At 34.7% G+C, this 27367-nt stretch overlaps 1 protein-coding gene across 24 annotated transcripts in view; it reads right to left on the bottom strand.

Annotated features, from left to right (window-relative positions):
• The window catches only part of ROBO2 (roundabout guidance receptor 2), a 1748072-nt gene that overhangs the window by 1313206 nt on the left and 407499 nt on the right, over positions 1-27367 (bottom strand). The window lies entirely within an intron of this gene.

Here is a 27367-nt window from a genome sequence, read left to right as displayed (position 1 = left end):
TCTATTGCCTGGGAAGCTGTATTTACAAGTACACACAATCAGGTGCATCAGTGTTTACTCTTCACTTTTTTATCAAATACAATATTTTGAAAATATGCCATTCAGATCATAAAAATCCAGAAAAGCTCTAAAAAGGCAAACTGAAGTGAAATATTTAGATAAGTTTAAAGGACATATAAAATGTCATAAATAGAAGTGTTTTACATTTAAAAATATCATTGATGGACTAAGAAATATCAAGTAGTAATAACACATTGAAATGCAAAATTTGCTTTTAGACATTTATTTGCACAGTTAGATTTTACAAAACTTCAACAGTTTTTCAGATTTAAGTCATGAAGGCATCCTTAAGACATTCAAAAGCTCTAACATCAAAAGCTCTGTTTTGATCAGTTTGTCTTGGAATCTTTCTAAAATATTTTCTTAAATTTGATTTCATTCATCCAGATTTTAGAAAGACACAGTGGTTCAACTTCGTTGTCAATTTCATTATGTTTATTAATCAAATATATAACAAAATATATTTGATTAATAAAAATAATTATACATAATTTCTATATAATATTAATTTATAATTAATAAGCATTATATATATAATTTTTAAAAAAGAAGCATGGTCTTGCTCTGTCACTCTCCCAGGCTGGGGCATAGTGGGGCAATCATAGCTCAACGTGACCTCAAACTCCTGGGCTCAAGTGATCCTCCCTGCTGACCAGCCTCCCAAGTAGATAGTACTACAGGCATGCACCACTATGTCTGGCTAATTTTTTTTTTAAGAGACAGTGTATTCTTATGATGCCCAGGCTGGTCTTGAATTTGTGACCTTAAGCAAACCTCTCACCTTGACCTCCCTAAATGCTGGGATATCAGGTATGAGCCTGAAAATCTATTTTTAGTCATCAAATTGCTTTATGACTAACCAAAGTAAGTGTGATCACTTAAGTGAACAAGTAAAAGAAGGAACTTGGAGATAAAGTTAAAACTTCAACGTACCTTATTGCAGGGGTATAGAAAGATATTCAGGTCAGCTTGGTAGAAACATGTGAGAAGGGGAAAGAGACAAGAACTCACACTCCATTTGATCCAGTGGGTATGTAAAGTTGGGTATGTAAAGTTTACTAATAGGCCGAGAAGGAAACTAAATTCCTTATAGCTATGTACTTAAAGTCTCAAATACATGTAATAGAAGCTATTAGGCACTTTTTCCCCCTATGTCAAATATTTCTCTTGAGGTACCATGAAATGAATTGTAACCATCATCACAGTGTGGGAGGGAAAGCCAGAGTATGTAATCACAGAACAACAAGTTCAGTCTTCTGCTAATATTAAAGTTCTATTTCTAGTTTTACCACGGGGGTTTCAATAATAAATCAAAAATAAATCTCCTATGGTGGAGCCCAAAACCTCATCAATTTTATTACTTTTGAACGTTGGGTTTTATTAACAATAGAATTATACATAATGACAATAGACAACTATTGAGGTGAATAAGGCAAGTTCAAATCCCAATTTCATTCTTGCTGTATACGTAATAAACAATTGAATTGAAACTACTCAGAATATCATTGCGCATAAAGAAATAAGTATCAGATTTTCTTTCACACCTCTATTCTTCAGTTCCTTTATTGCTAGTTCTCTTTTTCATTTTGTTCCCTGACTCCTTTCTCTTCTTCCATGTCATAATTATGATGGCTATGACTTACTAGGTAAGTGATATGTGTTGAGGCTTTTCCTAGTTCTGGGGAAATTTTACAAAATAGATACAATCCTGTAATGGCCAAGCAAGCCGTAACCAAATAAGAGAAAATAAAATGGTTTTGTTAGCAAAGGTAAATTTTCCGTCAGCACTGAAAGGAAATATTAATTCCTATCTATTAACTCTTTTCACTTTAATCTTCAACCCATGTATTTTACCTAAGTGGACCTAACAATTGAGTTAAAGATAATACCAATAGTGTTTACGTATTATTACAGCAGGGGAGAGTTTTTAGTATTTTCTAGTGTATACAGAGCTGTTATTTTCTATGTCACTTGAGTTTCTGCTGCTCATCTCACTGATAATTTGCAGTGGGCCAAGGGAGCTTTGATTAGGGAAGATGAATAATTTTGGCCATGAAAATGACAAATGTTTAATAATGAAAGATCAACTTTTACAGCTTGAAAATCAGACAGGATCCCACTAGAAGGAAAAATGTGTCTCTGTTGCTCAGTTTTTAAATGGATAACTGTAATCAAACTTGCTGGACACAATTTTATCTTTTTTTCTCTACAAAGCCCCAGAAAATGGAGATTGTGGGTTTTTTTTAAATACCCAATAACATTTTTCAGAATCTATTTTAAAAATTCATAACTGCAAACATTAATTTTGGGAATTAGAATCATATTTTACCTAATTGACAATTAAATATATACTTAAAGTAGTTCATAAAACAAAATCTTATTAGATATCCAGCTTCCTGTTAAATGCTCTTACGAAAAAATCTTTCGAATGTATTTATATGATATATTTATAGATGGATAATGTATTTATGTTTTCATATGATGATTATTTTAAAATAAATTAGCCATTAACTCTCAAAATGGCCTAAAATAAACAATGCCACAGACCAGAGGATGACTTAAATGTTACGTCATTCTTTGAGCTTTTCACAAATCAAGTAATTAATGAAGTATTTAGTGAATATTTGAAAGCATATAATTTAAAGAAAGTAGCAGAAACATTGTGAATTAGAGGCCACTGCAGTATTCTTCAAAAGGAAATTTAATCATGCCTCAAATTTAGTGGTTTCCCAGGATAATCTCCATAAAAGGGACATTGTTGGAATGAGAAACTTGACTAGGCATAGCAGAGACTGCCATTTATCCACCACTACCCATTTTCTTATTCCTTTATAGTGATAACATTTAGCTGGGCACAGAATCACCTCAAAAAGATGCTGTGTTTCCCTACTTCCCTTACTAGAGTAGCATGACTAAGTCTTATAGAAAATGAATGAAACCATCATGCATAATTTCTGCAGTAAGCCATTGGCAAAGTGATTTTCTTTTCCTTTTTTTCTTCTTGCTACGTACATACAGTGATCTCGAGTTATCATGGACCATTTTGGAACCAGGTCAATGAGAACAAGATTTTAGGTCACTGTATATCAATAACACAGAAAGAGCCTATGACAGCTTCAAGAATACAGGCAAATGCTAGTTCAATCTTTTTCATGAGAGAAATACGTATCTATTTGTTTAAGCCACTACTTTTGGTGTCTTGCTTACACACAAGTAGTCTTCTAGCTAACAATCTGAATATAACCTATGTTTACATGGTAAGCTATCTGAGTATTCAAGAGAAAAATATTTAAGTAAATTGTAATGTCCCCATAAAATGGAGCAGAAAGCAGTCATTAAAAGTTATGGCTTTAGGCCGGGCGCGGTGGCTCACACCTGTAATCCCAAAACTTTGGGAGGCCGAGGCGGGCGGATCACAAGTTCAGAAGATCGAGACCATCCTGGCTAACACAGTGAAACCCTGTCTCTACTAAAAATACAAAAAATTAGCCGGGCGTCGTGGCGGCGCCTGTAATCCCAGCTGCTCGGGAGGCTGAGGCAGGAGAATGGCGTGAACCCGGGAGGTGGAGCTTGCAGTGAGCCGAGATCGCGCCCCTGCACTCCAGCCTGGGCGACAGAGCGAGAGTCCGTCTCAAAAAAAAAAAAAAAGTTATGGCTTTGATGATGATGGGAATATATTTTTTATAATTAAAATGAAAACCAGCATGTAAATTAATTTTATATCATTTCAAATATAAAAATACACAGAAGGCTGGGTGTGGTGGCTCACTCCTGTAATCCCAGCACTTTGGGAGGCCAAGGTGGGCAGATCACTTGAGGTCAGGAGTTCAAGACCAGCCTGGCCAACATGGTAAAACCCCGTCTCTACCAAAAATACAAAAATTAACCAGGCGTGGTGGCACACACCTGTAATCCCAGCTACTTGGGAGGCTGAGGCAGGAGAATTGCTTGAACCCAGGAGTGGAGGTTGCCGTGAGCAGAGATCGCGCCACTGCATTCCAGCCTGGGCACCAGAGAGACTCTGTCTCAAAAAAAAAAAAAAAAAAAAAAAAAAAAAAAAAAAAACAGAAAAGTTTGGATGTGGTGGCTCATGCCTGCAATCCCAGAACTTTTGGAGGTAGAGTTGAGAGTACTTGAGTCCAGGAGTTTGAGACTAGCTTGGGCAACATTTCAAGACCCTGTCTCTACAAAAAAAAAAAATTTTTTTTTTAAAGCAAAGTCACAGAAAAAAATAGATGAAAAAAAGCATTTGAAGTATGAACAGTATTTTTTATGTTCTTGTTTAAGATTAAATGTTCAAAATAAATCCCAAGGAGTAATAATCAGAAATTATTTTCAGGATTAGAAATATTAGCCTTTTAAAATTATAGTGTGCCTTTTCCTCAGGTAACTCCTATCTTTACTAAATCATTAATTTTTCTAATAGTCCCAAAAGATTACCAGGTCTGCTTCTCTATCTTGAGAATCAGTGAGCTGTCTAAATGCTATACTTAACACATTCTGTTTAGTTCAATGATCCTATAGTTAGGAGAAACACCGACACTTAGATATCCACTGATAGTTCTCCTTTACTGGATAAAATTCTTGTGTTGATCTCCATTGGGCACGGATTGATACATTCTTCCTGTTATGCCTATGTGACTCTTGCTCCCGCTTCCCTTTCAATCTCTTAAAAAAAGAAAAGCCAAGCTGCTTGTAGATCACTAGAAAAACGGCATTCTACTGTCCTCTCAATGCCCTAACATTTAGTGTTTTCTTCAACTTGAGATGTCTTTCTCTCACTGGGTGCTCAGTTTAAATGCTTCCTCCCCTGTAAAATCCAAGCAGATTTCTCTAAGTACACTCATATTCATTAATTTGTTCAACAAATATACATTCACCAACTTCTACATCCCAAGCATTTCTGGAGGCGGGGGATGCTGTGATAAATACGCAAGACCAGCTCCTTTCTCTCTAACACATAAATACTAGTGAAAAAACAATAAAAAATGATTAAACAAGATAACTGATGTAAAATAGTTTTCAGGCAATGATAACAATGATGATATGGGTGATGAAGCTAGGCTTCTTTTATATGTATATATATACATATTTTTATTATACTTTAAGTTCTAGGGTACATGTGCACAACGTGCAGGTTTGTTACATACGTATACATGTGCCATGCTGGTGTGCTGCACCCATTAACTCATCATTTACATTAGGTATATCTCCTAATGCTATCCCTCCCCGCTCCCCTCACCCCACAAGAGGCCCCAGTGTGTGATGTTCCCCATCCTGTGTCCAAGGGTTCTCATTGTTCAATTCCCACCTATGAGTAAGAACATGCGGTGCTTGGTTTTTTGTGCTTGCAATAGTTTGCTGAGAATGATGGTTTCCAGCTTCATCCATGTCCCTACAAAGGACATGAACCATCATTTTTAGTATGTTTATTGCAGCACTACTCACAATAGCAAAGACTTGGAACCAACCCAAATGTCCAACAATGATAGACTGGATTAAGAAAATGTGGCACATATACACCATGGAATACTATGAAGCTAGGCTTCTTTTGCTTGCGTGGTTAGTGGAGAAGAATTCCTTTTTGAGGGAGAAACTTTTGACTAAAACCTGAAGAACAAAAGTGCCATTCTGGTTGAATGCTTTTTATAAACAACTCTTTATAGCAATCATTGAGGCTCCTTAAGATCAGCAACCACATCTTTTTATTAAGAAATTTCCATCAAGTAGAGCAATTATCTGATGAGTATTAGATTATCAAGGATTATCTGGAATATGTCATACATAACTATGTATTTTTTCTTAATTTACTGAGAGCTAGACAAATGGAAATGCAAGACATATTGCTCAGCTCATCTATTCAGTGAGAATCATGACTTTACGCTGCGTACACTTGCAGAAGGGAAAGAGAGTCAAGAATCACTGCACAGCTAATATGTACTGGACACTGTCTTAGGCATTTTAGATACATTATCTCAATGATCACAACAACCTTCTCAGGCAGGTAGCATGATTTTTCCAATTTACGAACTTCGAGACACTGCTTTTAGAGAGGTTATGTAAGCTATCCAAGGTCACAGGGCTGTTATGTGGTAACGCCATGATTTTAAATGACACTCTTCTGACACTGAAAACCAGTTTACATATACTAGGCGTTCTCAAGGTGTGGCTCCAGGGCCTGCAGCAACAGCATTACCTGCAAACTTGTTACAGAAGCAAATTCTTGGGTGTCACCCCAGACCTACTGAATCAAAACCGCTAGGAATGGGGTTCATCAATTTGTTTTAACAAGTCCTCTAAGTAATTTGAATGTGCACTGAAGGTGAAAAATTGTTGTGTTATATAACAAAAAACAAACACACAATTCCCTACACTGCTCATAACTTTATTCTATTACATAACTTACTTTGATATCCAGTGTAAAGTTTTATTGTGTTAATTATGGATGAATCATCTGGAATGCACTAAATATATTTTGAAGGAAATAAAATCTATTTTTATGTGGCCACAGAGGTGGAAAGTATTAAATTACTCTCTTTGGCTAGAGGGTAAAGATTTTCCTGTCAATTTCCATTTGAAGTTCAAATTAATGTGAAATGGTTTCAGAAACGTGTAAACAGCTTTCACCTATCAAGATTATACTGTCTATGAAGAAAGAAAATTAAGAATATATTTCTTAGGTTTTATGCAGAGATAAATCCCAGAGGGACTAAATGGAAAATATGATTAACTTGAATCTACCAGTTTGAAACTGTAAGATGGAAAACACATTTAAAATTTTTAATAATGTTCCCTCAAACTTTTGCATCATTAGTCAAATAACAAAAATTTTTGATGAAATTATATTGACATTTTAAATGTTACTTTGCTGAAAATACATGAACATATGTGAAAGGGTACTAAATTTGGCCCTAAAACACCTTGCTTCACATACAAAACTTGAACAAAACATAAAGCAAATTGGTGTTATACAATATTATTCACAGGCTCTTTTTCTAACTGAAACCATGACCCCTCTTCCCATAACTTTTGATACAGGACAAAGGAAACATTTGTCTCAAAATGTCTCCAATCATGGAAACACAAAAGTGACTTCTAGCCTTGCAATTCACAATGGAAATGTATTCGAAATATACAATCTATGATTCCTATTTTTTATTTTTGTAGTCATTAATATAATCTCAAATGTTTTCCTGGTCCAGGTAATACACACATGACAACAAATCTTCTATTAGTTTAAATAATCCATATATTAGGCCGGGCGCAGTGGCTCACTCCTGTAATCCCAGCACTTTGGGAGGTCGAGCTGGGCGGATCACCTGAGGTCAGGAGTTCAAGACCAGCCTGACCGATATAGTGAAACTCCGTCTCTACTAAAAATACAAAAACTAGCCAGGCGTAGTGGTGGGTGCCTGTAGTCCCAGCTACTCGGGAGGCTGAGACAGGAGAATTGCTTGAACCTGGGTGGCAGAAGTTGCAGTGAGTTGAGATCGTGAACTCCAGGCCTGGGCTACAGAGTGAGATTACGTCTCGAAAAAAAAAAATTCAAATATTACTTAAAATAGAACAACAATAACAAATATTAATGTTTCCCTAAATTTGGGATTTCAGAAGGAGCTGTGATGTAGACTGCAAAGATGCCCGGATATTACTGAGCATTGGCCATGGGTTGAGAATGTCAAATTATGTCGTTAAAACCAAACAGAGGAATATAGAGGCATAAAGGAAATAAGAGCCAAATAGAGTGAAAGACACTGAGAAAGAAAATGAAACGAATGAAGATTAGATTTAATGGGAATGAGAACAGGTTACATATAAAAAAAGAAGCTTGTAATTAAAAGGCAGTTTCAGACTATAAACTGGAATTGTTATATATAAAAAATAAGTTATTCCTAATTGCTGGAAGCAAGGTGTGCCTCATGTGATATTTATGAATGCTAAATATCTTAAAATTGCCCTTTATTTTAATGATTTTGCCAACACCCCATACTATAAAAATATACAATTGTTTGTATTTAGAAACAGAAAAAAAGTTACAAAACTACATTTTAACTTTAATCTTAGAAAACTTGCTTAATATTTACTTTGTTATTGAATTCTTGGTACATTACCGCCGTGGGCTCAAAACACTTATTAAAAAATCTATATCTTAGTTATTCCATTCGAAGTGGTAGAAAAGCTTCAAAATGATAAATCCTGTTGAAGGCAACTATAAACAACATTTGATTCATATATATATTAAAACTTGTTATAAGTAATGAATGATTTAGATAGAGCACATTTAGCACTGTCTAGCGATGAACATTTCTTATGGGAATACCACAGCAGATGAGGCTGTGCTAGGTAGTAAACCATCAATCAGACGTGACCCCACAACAAATGTTCCTCATCAACTGCTTTAATATGTCATGAAGCTTCCAAATAGACATCACTGGACCATTTATTAAGCCCAAACTACTTTTTCACTGACAAAGCAAAAGACATTTGGTATTTTCATTTATATGTAATATCACAACAAATCGATGAGACCTAGGAATCCAAAATAGAATTTATATGAGGATGGGCCATTGAAATTCAAACCTTAGTTTCTTGCACAAATTGCTCTTAATGATGATCTTTTATTTTATTTTTTAACCAATGTTATAAGAATGAGGATTGCATTTAGATTCTAAAACTTTAAAATGTCCATATAAAACATGTTTCTGTTGAAGCAGAATGGGGGAAAAATTCCTTACCACTTACATTTCTGTTATAAAACTAAGTATTACGTCATTCTCATATAACACTGCAAGAAGAGCAAAAATAAAAATAGTGTATTTGAAAGCTCTAATACTCATGCAGGCATGATAATTACACTATCAAAAATGCTATTTAATGGTGCAAAAAAGACTTATTTCCAAAAATATCATAATGTAGACTAGGCTTCTGAAATCAAAGAATACCATTTAATCCTTCTGCCACTTTGATTAGTTATGAGTTTAGTTTATCCCTGCAATTAATTGGGTGTATCTCTATCTCCCCTGCTAATCTGCATAATTTTGTTTTACTTTATGTTCCTTTTTAGACTGCAAGGTGCTTGAGTATATAGAAAACCTACTTTATTTGGTTTCTGCCTCATGGTGCCTCATGTATAATACTTATGTGTTATTTTATAATCACCTTTCAAATATGGCCTTTGAAAACCCAGATAGATACAGTAAAATGTTCACATAAATATTTAAGTACTATGTTTTTACACTCCTGTATTCAGATATATTACACATTTTGCATTATGAATCAAATTCCTGAAAACCAGCTTCTCTTACCTTTGAAAACGCTCCTGAAGTTCAAAGACGACTAGGTATCAAGGCTTCTTTAAGAAATGCATCACTGCTCCCGGAAAAAGCAAATAAAAGGGCCTTTGAAGAGAATTCTGAAAGAATGTCTCCAAAGTGGGTCTTTCCTCCGACTTTGGAATACATGTTTAACTTGAAGAAATTTACTTCAAAATTTGTGTTAAAAATGTCTATTATTTTTTAGAAAACAGTCTACCATGAATCTGATTCCTTGCATATTCTTGCTGAGCGTGCGAAAACGCAAAGCAGAAGTATCCTTTGACTCTGAACTGTTACTGCACCAGGTCAGACAGTCATGTGGACAGGTGAAGATAACTAACTTACAACTACTCATTCCCCAGCGGAAGGAAATTCTAAGTATCCCGTTTGCTGTACAAGATTCTGAGGACGGATGCCGTGGCTCAGGCCTGTTATCCCAGCACTTTGAGAGGCCCAGGCGGGCGGATCACTTGAGGTCAGGAGTTGGAGACCAGCCCGGCCAACACGGGGAAACCCCGTCTCTACTAAAAGTACAAAAATTAGCCGGGTGTGGTGGTCCACAGCTGCAATCCCAGCTACTCAGGGGGCTGAGGCATGAACACTGCTTGACCCAGCAGGTGGAGGTTGCAGTGAACTAAGATCGCGCCGCTGCACTGCAGCGTGGACAACAGAGCGAAACTCCATCTCAAAAAACAAAACAAAAAAAACGTCCTGGGCTCCTTCACTGCGGCAGGAGTAGCGCCGCCTGACCTTGTCGTGTCTCTCCGTGGGGGACTTGGGGTAGGTGAAGTGGAGAGTCACATCCACGAGCTGCTTCCTGCGCTGAGTGTGCAGCTTGTCCACCGACTCCCTCTGATCCGTTGAGCTGTTGCCTCCTTTGGGGACCCTGGAGTTCTGACAACCAGTCTGCTTGTTTGAATAGTCATCTGTTTGGAAATCTTTTTACTAGCTGTCATTCTTTATGAAGTTGGAGACACATGACAACTAATAACATATATATATATATTTGTTTGTTTGTTTGTTTGTTTTGAGACGGAGTCTCGCTCTGTCGCCCAGGCTGGAGTGCGGTGGCGCGATCTCGGCTCACGGCAAGCTCCGCCTCCCGGGTTCCCGCCATTCTCCTGCCTCAGCCTCCCCAGTAGCTGAGACTACAGGCGCCGCCACCACGCCTGGCTAATTTTTTGTATGTTTAGTAGAGACGGGGTTTCACTGTGTCAGCCAGGATGGTCTCCATCTCCTGACCTTGTCATCTTCCCGCCTCGGCCTCCCAACTAATAACATATTTTATAAAAATGCAATGATATATGTTATACTAGGAAATTAATGGACAAATTTTGAGAGAAATTCTTAAAAGAAATGCTTGAAAAACTTTTGCTAGTACCTAACGTTGAATTGTTATCAAATTACCTAGTTACCACAATGAATACTTTTGGGAATATCTTCCAATTGGTTAATGGGATATTCAGCAGCACTCTATTCTCATTTTAAATATGTATAGAATCTGAGAGTTGGACGGGAATATGTAGATAATCTCTCATCATAATGAAGATTGTGCTCTGCTCAAACTTCTAGTGACAATAAATATTAATGGTCCCAAGATAGATATATCACTTTTGGATGATTTGTAGTCATCAAGGAACTATTGTATATGTTGATCTGAAATCTGGGACTTCTTAAAGCATCAATTAATTTAGTGAAGGCTTCTTTCTCTTCTTTCTGGTTTCTTCTTCTTCTTTTTTCCCCTTTGAAACACACATTTAACCCATCTAGGGCAACCTTTCCCTGTCTCATTGATGCCTCAGACTACCTCTTTTCCTATTTCCACATGATTCTGAAGAAAGTGATCTTCTCCATTATCCAGACTTAACACTCTTTTTTTTCACATTCTTCTGAAGAAAAGTCTAACACTCTATTCAGCATTGTCTATATGTTCTTTAATCCAATATTTCAAAAAGCATGACATCCAGACTATTTCCTCACAAAATCTGCATATCATATGAGTGGAGCCAAAATGTGAATTTGCCTACTTTTTCTTAACATTCACATCATGTTGCCTGCTTAAACAGGAATTCTTAAAATGTGAAATGATGCCAATGATATTTAAGCCATTCAAAATTAGTGTTTATATTTATGCAGGCTAGAATTAATCATATTAGTGTCCAATGATCATCTTCTGCTTCTAATATATGAAAGATTCTTATTAAATACTGGTTAACAGAATCAAGAATTGTTTAATGAATTTTTACTTCTTATGAGGATTGAACTGTGACACTGCTGGCCAAAATTCTAGCTAGCTTTTAATAATCTGTCATTATCAAATTTGAAAGCACTTCTTCACATATTTGAAATTATAACAAAAATTTATTTTAAAATGTATATCAAATATTAAATTGAAAGGAAATTCATAACATATAAGCCATGCATAGCTAATGAACAAATATATAAATATTACCAATTTAGGTATATTATTAATAAATTTAAATTAAAATCAGGTTATATCAGGTTATACTATATTTTATATCAAATTGAGAAAATAGATACTTTTCTAAACTATTGAAAGCACATTAGTCATTTAAACTCAAATCAGTTTGGCATGTAAATTGATGCTCTTTTATGAAATGCTCCTTGGGCATTATGAATCAAGAGCCTTAAAATGATTATATCTTTTGAGACAATAATTCTTCTTCTAGAAACTTTGCCAAAGGAATAATCAGATTTATACTCAAAGATATTCATAACATTGGACATAATCTAAAGGTGAGTAAAAGAAAATAAGATACAAAATTATGTATGTAAGATAATAATTCTGCATATGAATAAATTTTTCATTCGGTAAATGCATTATGCAATATAATATATGCATTATGCAATGTAATATACATATATGTATGTAATATATGCATTATGCAACATAATACACATATATTTACTAGTGTGTACATGGTATGTATACACATATTTACTAGTATGTGTGTATATATATGCACACACACACTCATCCATTTATCTGCCTATCTACTTGTATGTGAACATCAAAAAAAATACTGGACAGGGTTAAAGTGAACATTCTTAGAGTGTAGAACTAAAGTGACTATTCTTACAAAGAGGAGTTATAGTCATTTTTATTCTCTTTAAATTTTTCTCTTATTTCCAGTGTGTCTACATTGATCATGTGCCATTTTTTAAGTGGAAGATAAATTAAGCCTTAAGCTTACTTAGTGTCTAACCTCTGCCAACACGCTATGATAATTACTCAAACTGGTAAACAGCTATTTTCTAAGACCAAAAGTCTCCAAAACATGCAGAATAAAATATTTAGCATCATCAAAAATTAATCACCAAAATAACATATTCATGATTTTCAACATGTTTTTCTTGGTTGCCTAATGTTCCTGATATCATTTTTAAAGACACAAGGTTCATTTCTCAAGTGAGAAATGTATTTTCTACAATACTGTTAGGCTCAGAATAATGGAATCTTGAATAATTCTCTGACCAATGATAACTTCAATCCACCTAACTTTTGTTATTATAGTTATTCAAGCTTATGTCATTCCTTTTTGTACAAGGAACAGATATGTTTTATTCCCAATGCCTTTCCACATGTTTTTACTGTCAAATTAGCTCACAGGGAATACTTGACTATTAACAATATCAAAACAGGGTTGTTGTTTTTTTTAATTTGGCCTTTTATTCTTATTTTTTGCACTGTCTCTGTATCTCGGGTAGCATTAATAAAAAATCAAGGGAGAAACTTATTCAACATCACCTGCTTTGGCTTATAAACTGATTCAAATGCAAACAAATTATTCATAATCCAGGCTACAACCAACTGTTTACAAGTATGGTCTGATACCTGTTTACAAGTATGGTCTGATACCTGACATTTTACAAGTATGTTTACAAGTATGGTCTGATACCTGACATCCCCAAACATTGGGAAGGTAATTTTAAAATTATTTATAAAATGAAACTAAGGAAGTATTGAGGAATAATGCTATAATCAGACTTCCTTTTATCAACTTATTTATGCTCTATTAACTTAATTATTTCCATATATAGAAATGCATCCTATAGTAAACTTAGTTTAATCTACTGTACAATAATTGTGAACTTCTGCTAACTGGCTCTTTTTGCTTTGATACCATAAAAGTTGACATTCATAATGAAGGCTCTGAGCCATTGTGATATTATAAAATATGGAAATATAGCAGAGCGTTTATATTGTAGTGTTAAATAAAATGTTGCATTTAAAAATATTTTAAGTTAGGCTTTTATTTGAGTCTGATCTGTTTTGTTTGTTTGTTTTTGTTTTGAGACAGAGTCTCGCTCTATCACGCAGGCTGGAGTGCAGTGGTACGATCTCTGCTCACTGCAAGCTCCGCCTCCCGGGTTCATGCCATTCTCCTGCCTCAGCCTCCCGAGTAGCTGGGGCTACAGGCGCCGCCACCACGCCCGGCTAATTTTTTGTATTTTTATTAGAGACGGGGTTTCACCGTGTTAGCCAGGATGGTCTCGATCTCCTGACTTCGTGATCTGCCTGCCTTGGCCTCCCAAAGGAGACTGATCTGTTTTTAATATTCCTATTAATAGTCAACTTCATTTATCAGAAAATCACATTCTCCGATTATATTAGGTAACAGAGAAATTGCATGTAGTAAAGTGCTTTTTTTTCAAAGAAGTTTTTTGATATTTAATTCCAGAATTATTGAGGAAGAAAGGACTCATGATTTCAAGAAAAAATTATTTTACTCATTCAAAGATTTCTGTTTTCATGTACTTTTGAAAATTAGACTCACGTGGATCTTAAACATGTTTTGAATCTACACACAACACAGATTACTTAAAGCTCTCCAACCCATAGCAAACATGCTATCAGGTAATTTAACGGATTGAAGAAATTGCTAACTTGTTAAATGAGAGAAAAAATCTCCGTCCTGCATTCTGCCTTATCAACTGTTCCAAACATATTCATTTACAGTGACCTTTAGAAACCACCCTAAATCAGTAGCTGTACATTTTTTTTAACAATGAATTTTATTATCTACCTAAGGTATATACAAGCAACCACATTGACTGGGATTGAAAGAACACGCAGCTTCAGTTCTAGAAGAGCATCACATATTACGTCTCAAAGCATTTGATTCATCCCTTGTGGTTTTTGAAGCTAGAAAAGTGACCTTTTTTCTTTTTCAGTGTTTTACTTTTGGCACGTCAAAGTACTCCCATGGGTAACCCCGTTTCATCCTACAATTTCTTCCTTTAAATAGTGTTATGATAAGGAGAGGAAAGAAAAAAGACAGCAATATTGAACATTTAGTGTAGTATGGTGTGAGGTTTACTAGAATACCAAAACTGTGATAATGATAGATCATTGTATTGAAGTTATGTCTTGATCCTCAGTAGAACTTCTACCATTTCTCAATGTTTATGTATTATTCAGAATAATAGTGACCTGAAACAGAAAAAGCTTCTTATCTCTTAAAACTTTTATTAAGAGGAGTTCAAAATGCTCACTGTTAAGTGCTATTCTGTGTGTATTTAACGTAGAGTGAAAAGCACTTTGGTATCCATTTTAGATTGACTGGCAACAAGACAGACAAGGAAGCATGTGCTGGAGTCATGAAGATACATATGAAAAATTAAAAGTTTAAAATTAATTTGAACTTGTAATGCGCCACGTGGAAATCCAAAAATCAATTTCCAAATGAAACAGCTTGAAACTTTTTCTTGCCATCTGGTTTTGGACCTGGCTCATTCAATTCCAAGTTTGCCCTTGTGAATACTCCAATTTTATATATGTGATCTGGAAACGATACTCTCCATGCCACCTAAGCCTGTCTTGTTGGATTTCTTAAAATAGAGGGTTTGCTTTTTCTACACCATCAATATTCTCCAAATACCTCTTAATCATAGACTCATTTGTCTTTATTTTAAACCAGATGTGATATTAGTACTTAATTTGTTGAGGTAATGAACAGTGATTGCATTTTATTTGGCTAAAAATAAAAAATAATAGTATGCATCTAACATTTTCACATCTATAATGAGCCTAAAATACAGATTGATGAATTCGAATGAGGAGAAAAAAAATCCAGATTTGGCTATTTGAGTTTTAAGAAAGAGAAAAGTAGTGCTTAATATAGAGACACAGGATTAAATAAGATTATACTTGGAAAGCATTTAACACAATGCTGGCACACAAGAAATGCTCCATGAATCCCAGCAATTAGCCTTTAGGGGTGTGTGTGTGTGTGTGTGTGTGTGTGTGTGTAATACTAACAATAAGTAAAATATTTGAGTATAGTTTTTCCTGAAGAAAATATTTATTGAAAGACCACTGCTACACTGCTAGTTACTTTGCATATATGACCTTATTTGTTCCACATGAAATAGCACTGTGAGAATGTGAGAATCACAGAAGTCAGATAATTTGCCTCAGAGTATACAACTAATAAATGGCAGAGATGTCAGCAGAAATTCAGTGTCTCTTTTATTTCTTGGCGATATTTCAAATAAGTTTAGCAAACGTGAGCTGCTACCCCATAAAGTTATTTTAATTGCCTTTAAATGTATCTGCAAGATATGGATAAGAAGGTTGCTGTAATCAAAATTGTAAGAATTTAAACTATAAATAGGATATATAAGAATGCATCTTCTTGGTGTACTTTGTGCTCATTTAGTTCCTAAGAGTCTGTTCAAATCTAACTGAAAGTGAATTAAAGTTACAAGAAAAACTGACTTCCGGTAACTTTGCCGCTTCTTTTTAAAATTAATTATTATAAGTCAAAATTTGTGCTTGGGAAAAACATGCTATCACTTTCAAATTATTTAACTAGTGTACCCATCCACTTGCCTAGGATTCTTCAAACAGATGAATAAAATCATACTTTTATGTATACATAAGGCATTTAAAATTATAACAGTAAATCTTAAAGATCATCTAATAATGTGATTATGATATGAAGAACTCTTTTTAGAACATATATTTGAAGCTCCAAGTTACACATTTATATCTCTATGAAATGTCTGTAAAAATGATAACTGATAACATATAACTGATAAATGAAGCAAACGCTATAATTTTTATGCACAGTGAAATGTAATTATAAAAGATGAACTATTTGTATACAGGATAGATTTATATACTAATTTAGTTAAATGTACACTATATAATGTCTGTGTGTATATATGTGTGTGTATATATATATATATATATATATATATATATATACTGAAGAAGTAGAAATCATTTCAAATAAACCACTTCAGAAGATGATTTGCACAAGATATTTTATATAAGGCAAGTAAATAGTTTCAGGAAAAGTTTTCAGTAACAGTGACATCATAGATGAAACTCTTCACACTAAGAGAATAGGACCAGCCCTACAACTTTATTCTAGCACATGATTCTGTGTGCTAGACCTTTATTCTAGCACATGATTCTGTGTGCTAGACCTTTATTCTAGCACATGATTCTGTGTGATTGCTTTTGTTTTTAAGATATCAAAAAGTAAATCTTGCAAATGTAATGAGGGAAAAGTACTCCAGGGTGACGGGTAAGAAAGTTCATCACCCAGGTAACGCACACAGAATTGTTCCCTAAACACTGCAGTCATCATATGACGTGTCCTCCCAAGTCTTACAACGGCCTTTTATTTTCAGTTCTATAAATTCTAGATTCATCTTCCTGCTTCTTACAGCTATACTTAACTGACTCTGTTGTTATTTTCCACTAATTCTCAACATACTGTCCATTAGAATGGGGGTAGGTTACTTGACTGTCCCCTAAATGTAGCACAGTTTACCTGGGTTGAATGCCTGGCTGGTTGGAAGTGGACTACCATGTAACATTAGTCAAGTTGTTACTTTCATAAAACCAATGGGGTTGATACACGTAGCATATAGTTGTTGTTGTTTTTGTTGTTTTTTGAGATGGAGGCTCGCTCTGTTGCCAGGCTGGAGTGCAGTGGCATGATCTTACTGCAACTTCCGCCTCCTGGGTTCAAGCGATTCTCCTGCCTCAGCCTCCTGAGTAGTGGCGCGCCACCACGCCCAGCTAATTTTTGTATTTTTAGGAGATACAGGGTTTCACCATGTTGACCAGGATGGTCTTGATCTCTTGACCTCGTGATCCGCCCGCCTCGGCCTCCCAAAGTCTGGGATTACAGGTGTGAGCCATCACGCCTGGCCTAGCATATAGTTCTATACCTCCCTGTGCTCATTTGCAGTTATCATTGTTTGAAATATATTTTCCTTTTATATTGACCTATTTAGAGCCTAGGAACTGGAGATGCATAATTTACAGGTCATGCATTGTACAATATATTTTTCTAAATGTATCTTCATTCTTGTCTTCTCTGATGACTTGTATTATGTTTCTCTTAGGAGCATTCAGTAAATATTTATTGAATGAATGCATGTATATCTTTTAGATTTTCTACTAGGCTACATAAGTCCATGGCTATAGTAGATAGACTACAAATATTTTGTTAATAGTACAGTATACCTACGTTGTTCCATATGAAGTGTACAAATTACCTTCATAATATCTTTAGGAGCCTCCAATGGAAATAGGCAATCAGTAAAGATCTTCATCTAACAGTGCATTAAGTCCTACTCATTACACTTCGCAATCAACAACCTCAACCCTAAATCCCTGTATGTTTCTCCACACTGGTCCATGAAATCCCTCAACAGGAATGGGACATTATGTTAGATAAATGAAAATCTGTACTTGTTAGCCAGGAGCAATTCTTAGGCATCTATGGATTGTAGAAGGTACTTCTGTGACATTTCTGATTGCCCTAAAATAAATTCTTTATTAGCTGCCAACTATTACATTAGAGATTTCACAAAATGCCCCTGTCTCCAGAACATAATGTTGGACTTTGCCCAGCTTGATAACTACTTTTTTCATGACAGAGTTTTTGACATTGATATGAAGGGATTCTACAGAGCATATGTAGGGTCTGTCCTAATAGCTGATGTGGTGAACTCTTCATAAATTGACAGAAGGAATGAATTTCTGTACCTCATCCTGGCAAAATACAAAGAGCTGTAAATTGACAATACTGAATGAACTCATTACATCTTTTTAATTTTTCTGAATAATAATATCAGGAAAATATTTTCTCTACATAAGAATATAGTCATATTAATTTAGCATTTTGTACAGAAATGAAATTCAAAATGTAGTCATTCAAATAAATATTATTGCTAAAGGTATATAAAGTTTTATTGTTGTTTTTGCATAATAGTGAATTGGATAATATCCTACTTAATTCTATAAAAGAATTTCATTACAAAATGAAATCTGAAGCAAATATGATAGGCTTAATTTGATGTGTAGATTGTTTTAAATAGCAAATTGGACTATATTTCAAACTAAATCTGTTAGGTATAAACCATATCCTCCCTAAAAAGAAATGGGTTCACAACAACTTCCCCTCCGTTTATCAAATACAGATGCTTTCCCCCCTCTAATCCTGGGATACAGAGTATTTCCTAGACCATATCACCATGCCACACACCAAAATTCCTACATAGATTACTTGAATTTCTACGTTAAGCTAAATTATAACCTATATTCAATAGCTAAAGATACTTATAGATATCACAAAAACAAGAACAGGAATAACTTTGTATTTTGAAAGCCATTCTCTCATTTAAAAAAAAAAGCACAAACGGGAAAAAAATATAAATAAACAAACAAAAATCAGCATGAATTATCCAGAAGTTAACAAGTAATTTGAAGAACAGGTTCAATGCTGGAGCTTACTCAACATTACCCTAAATTGAGATTTTGGTTTGAAATCAACCATAGGATAACCTCAAAATATTATTTGGATACTTTTTTTCCCCCAAAAATAGAACCAAGTGCAACTTTAGTATAATTTTGTTTTCAACATCATAATCATTTAACTTAGTTGAAGACACCAGCTAAAGGGAAAGGAATATTCCTTCCCAAGAAAGAAAAAAAAGGCTTAAGAATTATAAACTATAAGTTTGTGGAGGGTAGAATCCGTATATAGAATAGTTTTTCAAGTGTCTTCGATAGAGCAAGCTTTGAACACTTACTTAATATACGGATTTCAAAAACCCAGTGTGGAGTAAGTCAAGAAATCTCTTTTGTGGGTGAAGCTGCATATCATTTTTAAGACATCAATAAAAGACTTTGGAAATTTGATTTTATTTTTGTAAGTCTGGGATTATGATCCTTTGTTTTCATTTCTTAAATTCTACTTTTGGACAAAGGTGATCCTCAGGACTGATGGACTGAATGGCTGAAAGATAACTTTTCATGGGGCCATAAGCCCTGATGAATTCCCTGGTCTCTGAAAATGTAATGGCCTTTCAATGTAATATGTTTATTTTCTTTCCTTTTTAGAAGAATTATCTCTTGTTTGGGTGACCTTGGTTTCTTAATGAAACTAAAATCCTTAACAGCTAAAATATCCCCAGTCTTGATTGATCAAGGTCATTATCTGATTCACATAATCTTCAGTTGACTTGGGCAAACACCTTATTACCAACTCTCATCACTTTTTGAATTTCTTTTTTTTGAAATTTTAATTCCTTTTCAAGTAACAAAACCTGTGAAAATAACTAAACTTTATATTTTTTCCCCATTTTTTAACATTCAACTAACTTTGAAGGTTGAATTTGAAAACTAAAAAAAATGAAATTGCTCTGGGACTAAGACCTAATATTAGCCATGGTCCACCCTGAAGCAAAAATTTTATAGCTAAGTTGTAAACCCTTTGAAAATGTAGCTTATAATGGAAGCGCTGACACAATCTTAACTATGCATTCATGAACCCCAACACTAATATATCCAAGGTGTTTTATTACTGTCAATTTATCTCAGTTTTTAAAATTAAATAACCCCTCCAAGCATCTTTATTTCCCTTTTAAGTTTTTAAACAAATGTGTGTGTATATGTTTGTAAATATGTGTATATGCATGTGTGTAATTTGGAAATGGGAGGAGAGGGTGGGGGCTGATAGATACATATACACAATTTGTACACATGCTTGATAAGGGTGTAATGCATTAACATGTTTTTCAACCCACACTTTTCCCTGGCATAATCTGACATTATAAAGAACATACGCTTCCCAACATCATTTTCTTCAAAGTGGTGCAACCGTCTGCTACCTAGGCAGTAGTTTTCCCCACTTTTGATAAGAGTGCTTAGTCTATTTGTAAGTAAAATTCAAAGAGCTTTTTTAATATACCTACTTTAATATACCTACTTTTCTAATATGAAGAATACATCAAAACTCTTTCCAATTTTTTCCCTATTTGTCATTAAATTAAAAATTATATTTTAGGTAAATAACATGAAATCTCAGGGTATTTTAATCACAAGGGAACAAGCATACATTAATGACAAATATATAATTAAAATGAAATTTTGATGTCAAAATTTTAAAAAGTGAATTTGAATAGAAGTTTAACAAAAATGACAATGGATAAAAAATACTCAGGACATATTTTCTATAGCTAAGACAAATCTATTATTCTCAAGCACCATTTTTTTCATTATCAAAATCTTATATATATGGAATTTTCCTGAATTTACTAAATGCTATTTCCCAAATAACATGAAACAATATGAGTAAGTTTTACAACAGATCTTAGTATAGTTGCTAAGCATATTCTTCAATTACTATATATAAAAAATACTCTAATAATCTTTTGAACATATATAAAAAACATGTTTTTCAGACCTGGTTTTGGAATTTACTTTTCAGTTGTAAGAAAGATAAGGTATTAAATCTATTTATTGCATACAGATGGAGATTAAATTATTTAAACAAATGAAACTCAGACGTAATGATTATACACAGTACAAAGAACACTCTGCATTTTGCATGAATATTCATACAGTTCAGTTTCCAGATTCCCAATCTCACATTATAAATTACTTTTGAACAACAGTGTTGCTTTCTTTTTTTCTACTGCACTACTTCCTACATGAGTCTGACAGAGTTTTCCAAATTTCTTGACTACTATAAAATACCTTCAAATTTTTCTACAACTAAAACTGACATTTAAATGATATAGTAAAAGCCTTGTAATAAAAATGATTTCCCAGCGTTACAAAGGTGAGATCCATCACATTGGCTAAAAGTAAGAAATGTGTAATTAACACTTAAAGTCAGAATATTGTATTACCAGTCTATTTTTCCATGTACTTTGTCCATTCATCAAATATTTATTAAGCATCTATTAAGTACAAGACTGCATGTTAACAAAGATTAATCAAAGACAAAATTTCTCTTGAAATTACTTACAAAGTGGTTAAAAAGACACAGACACACATAACAATTAAGCGCTATAAAAACTGACAGATGTCTTCTTATCTATGTAAAGTGTCATAATCCTTTAGAAGATGAAATATAATTTTAAGCATGCAGGTTAGAAGCATTTTATCTGGAAGTTAGAACTAGTGTAGTGGTTGGGGTTATTTCAAGAACAACATAAAGTGATCTATATTTGTTTCCTCAAACCAGAAAGTCTTAAGTTGTTGCAGGAAGTCAGGGACCCTGAACGGAGGGACCGGCTGGAGCCATGGCCGAGGAACATAAATTGTGAAGATTTCATTTTAATATGGACATTTATCAGTTCCCAAAATTAATACTTTTATAATTTCTTACACCTGTCTTCACTTCAGTCTCTGAACATAAATTGTGAAGATTTCATAGACATTTATCAGTTCCCAAATAATACTCTTATAATTTCTTATGCCTGTCTTTACTTTAATCTCCTAATCCTGTTAACTTCATGAGCTGCGAATGTATGTCACCTCAGGACCTCTACTGTACAAATTCATTGTAAAACATGTGTGTTTCAACAATATGATATCAGTGCACCTTGAAAAAGAACAGAATAACAGCGATTTTCAGGGAACAAGGGAAGACGACCATAAGGTCTGACTGCCTGCAGGGTTGGGCAGAATACAGCCATATTTTTCTTCTTGCAGACAGCCTATAAATGGACGTGGAAGTAGGAGCGATATCACTAAATTCTTCTCCTAGCAAGTATTATTAAATATTAAGACCCTAGGAAAAGAATTGCATTCCTTGGGGGAGGTCTATAAATCGTTGCTCTGGCAGTGTCTGTCTTATGCGGTTGAGATAAGGACTGAGATACACCCTGGTCTCCTGCAGTACCCTCAGGCTTACTAGGATTGGGAAACACCAGCCCTGGTAAATTTCAGGTCAGACCAGTTCTCTGCTCTCGAACCCTGTTTCCTGTTAAGATGTTTATCAAGACAATACGTGCACCGCTGAACATAGACCCTTATCAGAAGTTTCTGATTTTGTCCTGGTCCTGTTTGCTCAGAAGCATGTGATCTACTCCCTGTTCGTACACTCCCTCCCCTTTTAAAATCCCTAATAAAAACTTGCTGGTTTTCCAGCTCAGGGGGCATCATGGACCTACCAATATGTGATGTCACCCCCAGAGGGCCAGCTGTAAAATTCCTCTCTTTGTATTCTTTCTCTTTATTTCTCAGACCGGCCGACACTTAGGGAAAATAGAAAGAACCTATGTTGAAATACTGGGGGCTGGTTCCCCCAATATTAAGTTATTTCATTGTTTCTGAAAGAGTAAATCATTGTGTTCAAATCTGATTAATGAAAATATTGATTTCTTACCCAATAGCAAGGAATGTGAGATACTGGTTTTATGAGGCAGTAAATTTTTTATTAGTTCATATAACTAGGGGAAACATCAGAAGAAATATAATAATGGGCTTCTATGCAGTAGACACCATCAAATACTTAATAATTTTTTCTTAACTTTTAAGGTTAAAAAACTTCTACAAGCTCCAACAAATTCTGAAATAATTGTCAATGTATTAGATGGGACCATGCAGATAAGAGATTAAAATTGAAATTGCCACTCTAAATATTCCTAGGTCAGCGCTTCAATGCACCATGAATTAAAATGTTGCAATACCGTAGTATGTGCTCATAATACAATTTAATCCTTCCTAAAGAGGGAGAAGATAACTGCCAGAGAGGCTTTCTTTGCTTAGCAAAGATATATATTAGATAACTGGCTGCTGTAATTTATTACAGAAAAAAAGTATGGCTGTTGTGTGAAATAATTTTCTGAGTTATTAAAAGTTTTGATCACTTCATATACTTCGTTGCCAATAGTTTAACTCTCATGTCATAACTGAGATGATTGAGTGAACTCAACAGACTCTTCCAGGAGGTTGAAATGGAGTCAAGGTCAAGTGCCAGAATGGATGGGACATGGACAACAGTCAGGTCTAATTCCCCCTCTTAGTTTGATCAGTGGTTGCTCAGACTAGCCAATGTTTGTGTTGAACCAAGGGGTCAACGTTTTGACTATTTCATGCCAGCCTTACCCACTTACATCTTCTAGACCTATTTTTCTATTTATACCTATTTACCTCCCATTTGTACCTTTAATAGTAGCTATAAATATTAAAATTTGGCTTAAATTATAATTTCCAATAGCAGAAATAGATATGATTGACCCTTGAACAACACAGGGATTGGAGACACTGACCCCTGTGCCAGTCAAAAATCTGCATATAACTTTTGACTTCCCCAAAACTTAACCACTAATAACCCACTGTTGACTGGAAGCATTACCAATAACATAAACTGTTGATTAATACATGTTTTATATGTTGTATGTATTATATACTGTATTCTTACAGTAAAGTAAGCTAGGGAAAAGAAAATGTTATTAAGAAAATCATAAGGAAGAGAAAATACATCTACTATTCCTTAAGTGAAAGTGGAGCATCATAAAATCTTCATCCTCATGTCTTCACATTAAGTAGGTTAAGGAAGAAGAGGAGAGGTTGGTCCTGCTGTCTCAGGGGTGGCAGAGACAGAAGAAAGTTCTCATATGAGTGAATCTGCACAGTTCAAACCTGTGTCATTCAAGGGTGAACTCAATACATATGTATATTATATGTAAATATGATATTATATATTTATATATAACTTCCTTTTTGTTGTATATATTGACCATCTGCATTGTAAACTTTTCTGTAGAGTTATGCTCATGTGAATGGAACTGTTTACATCTTTTAGACTTTTTCATGGTGAAGGTAATTGAACATAAAATAATTAGCTTCTGTAATTCTAATGAAGAAAATGTCAGCAATGTAGTTAAGATTTCTGGTGAGTTTATCATAAATGCAAACTCTTATGATCACTTATGTCATGCTCTAAATTAATCAGATGGGACACCTGCCTTCCCTTAAGGTGTTCATATATTGTGATTAAATAGAAAAGCGTATGCCTGAGGGAAAACTTGCTGGCCTACTAACCTATATTTGGGAGTCATGTTCATTGATGAGCTTAAAAATCCCTTGAGAGCCAACAATAATCTGCATTTTTTCCAAATGTTCTGACAAGTCAGTTTCCCGTCATCTGTTTGGTGCTGTCTGGCTACGTGTTGCTCGTATCACTCCTCACAGGCCACACATATACACTGGTCTTTGAAGCTGCCACTCCCCAAGCCTGCCCCAATAACCATTTCTGTCTCAATGGTAGTTCCTGTTAATACTACAAAAATGGAAATTGTCAAGGTGAGCAGGTTGCCATATGGAGGTTGACAGCTGCTCAGTCAGATTAAGACAAATGCACATAGGCAGTGTGAGTGCAAGAAAAAAAATAATAACTCGGAAGAAAACTTTTTTGTTTGCTATTGGTATCTTTTCCAGGATTTTTAGAAATAGAGTATCTGTTTTAAAGATTGTTTTGTACGCAGGTAAGCTTGAGCTGGTATTGATATGAAGCAAACCAAAAAAGAGTAAAGTAACCTTTAAAATGTTGTATTTCCATGTTGATCCTCTTTGCCTCCGGCCACAGTGTTTAATTTAACATGACTCATTCTCCCCCATCCCACCTCATGTGTAGAACACCTCTGCAAGGTATCTTTCAAAATAATAAATGAAGATCCTTACATTGTGAAAAGGGAAATAATGTTGAACAAATTGTAAAAATGTGTTTTAAAAGACTGCATAGCATGCCAAGAAAAAACGAACAGAATTTTACAACCCACTGAAAGATAACACACCATCATCAATAGCCAAGCTCATGAATAAATAAATATTTACAACATATACATATGCATATCAAGGCGAGGCTACATCGCAGGAACTCAGAATCTGTGGAAAATATTTATGCAATGCCTATACAGTAACAAACAGAGGCACTAAAAAGGAAATAATTTTAAAGCACAGTCAACACGTTTAAAGTTTTTCAGTAACTTGACTGACCTTTCAAAAATACACAGAATTCTTTTAACAATATGAAATATGTTGCTATGATTGCCTATTCCTGAACTTAACTGAGTCGTATCATCATCACACAGCAGAGCTAGCAAATTTCTAGCTGAGCTAGTTAGAGTACGTTGGAAAAAGTGGTCATATGTTCAAAGAGGAAACATTTCAGACTTGATTTACAAATGAAATCTAATGCATCTGTATTCAAAGCTGTGTGAAATGAATACATGCTTAGGAACACACACAAGCATTTTAAATAAACCTTTCTGAATAGGTTAACAACTTTGCTAAAATCTTGCAGCAATCTTTCTCACGGGTAGCTAGAGCTCCAAAGTTTACTGCTTAAGTTTAACGCAGGAAATTAAACTTCGACATGCTATAGGTACTGACCGTATGTAAGAAATACAAGTTAACACTCCTGACATCAATAACACCATACGTCGCTAAATCCTAAGCTACTAAAGGCCAGCATGCAGGCTAACATAAATAACAGCTTGCAGTTTGCAAGAAAAAGAAATCCATTGATAACACTAGGAAATATAGTAATGTGATGGTATAATTTACAAGGCCTGAAGATAATTTGCAGCACCATTCCTCTGGGTGGATCTGCATCAACCATCTAAGCTAAGTGCCTGTTGGAACTTTTCCCTCAAAGGTACAGTAGGCAGAAGATTTGTAATATATTTAATGCAACAAAAGGAGAAGCAGAAAGATCAGACTGATGGGGCTTGGGTATTTAGAAAATCCTGCTGAGATATTGTGGTACATTTTTAAAACTTCTTGTTCATAATATACATGCTTCTCTTGAACCTCTGATAAACACTGACAGGAAAGAAATGGTAGGGGAGACTCAGAAACATTTTTACAGCCAAGATAAAAACGTTAGGTAAAAAGAATGCTTCTGCAAAGCAAAATCCTCAGATATATCTCCCATCAAGATTTTTCTCCAAACATACAAACAGTGTCCAGAAAGTCTCTCATGGGATATGTCTGCAGCATCATTTTGGCTTACAGCATTCACAAAACACATATCTTGATAACTTGTGTTTATATAAACAAATGGCATTCGGGGAAGTAGAACCCACTGAACTTTATAGAAAGGTTGATTCAAAGTCTCAAAAATTCTCTCCCATCTCACGATAATTTTTCAACAGCAGAAGAAAATGTATTACAACACTTCAAAGTACTGAAAGGCTTTTTCTCATTCAGCAGATTTTTTTCCCAATAAAGTTAATGCAATTTATCTTTATTAACACATCAACACTGATAGAGTCAGCCAGAAAATTAGTGTTGGTGGCACTGCATTTCATAACATGCCCTTTCTCAGACATCCCTCTGATCAGTTCACAAAATCTGCCAACAATTCAGGGATCTAGCATATTCAGAACCCATTTCTTTTAAAAATAATGCAGCTTCCGAAGGAAAACACATATATTTTTGCACTAGAGAAGCATGCATCTGCTCTTACAGTCTCCCTGCTGGAAACGATCATTGTAATGCTTTGAAAGCCCAGAAAACCAAACATTGCAAAAATATATTGATATCAATAACAGAAAATTCTTCTTTCTAGCTATCTGCAACGCAGACCCCCTTTCCTGAAATAAAAACCTGATTTCAGACAGAAGCAGCTCCTTCACCCTCAGCTGTCCTTAAGTTAGCAGTAACTGGCCTTGCTAACTCCATTTAGATCTTTAACACGAAACTT

The sequence above is a fragment of the Pan troglodytes genome, chromosome 2, assembly GCF_028858775.2.
Source record: "Pan troglodytes isolate AG18354 chromosome 2, NHGRI_mPanTro3-v2.0_pri, whole genome shotgun sequence".
In the NCBI taxonomy this organism is placed as follows: domain Eukaryota; kingdom Metazoa; phylum Chordata; class Mammalia; order Primates; family Hominidae; genus Pan; species Pan troglodytes.
Note: the sequence above shows the minus strand (reverse complement) of the source record. Positions and strands in the feature narration are given on the sequence as shown.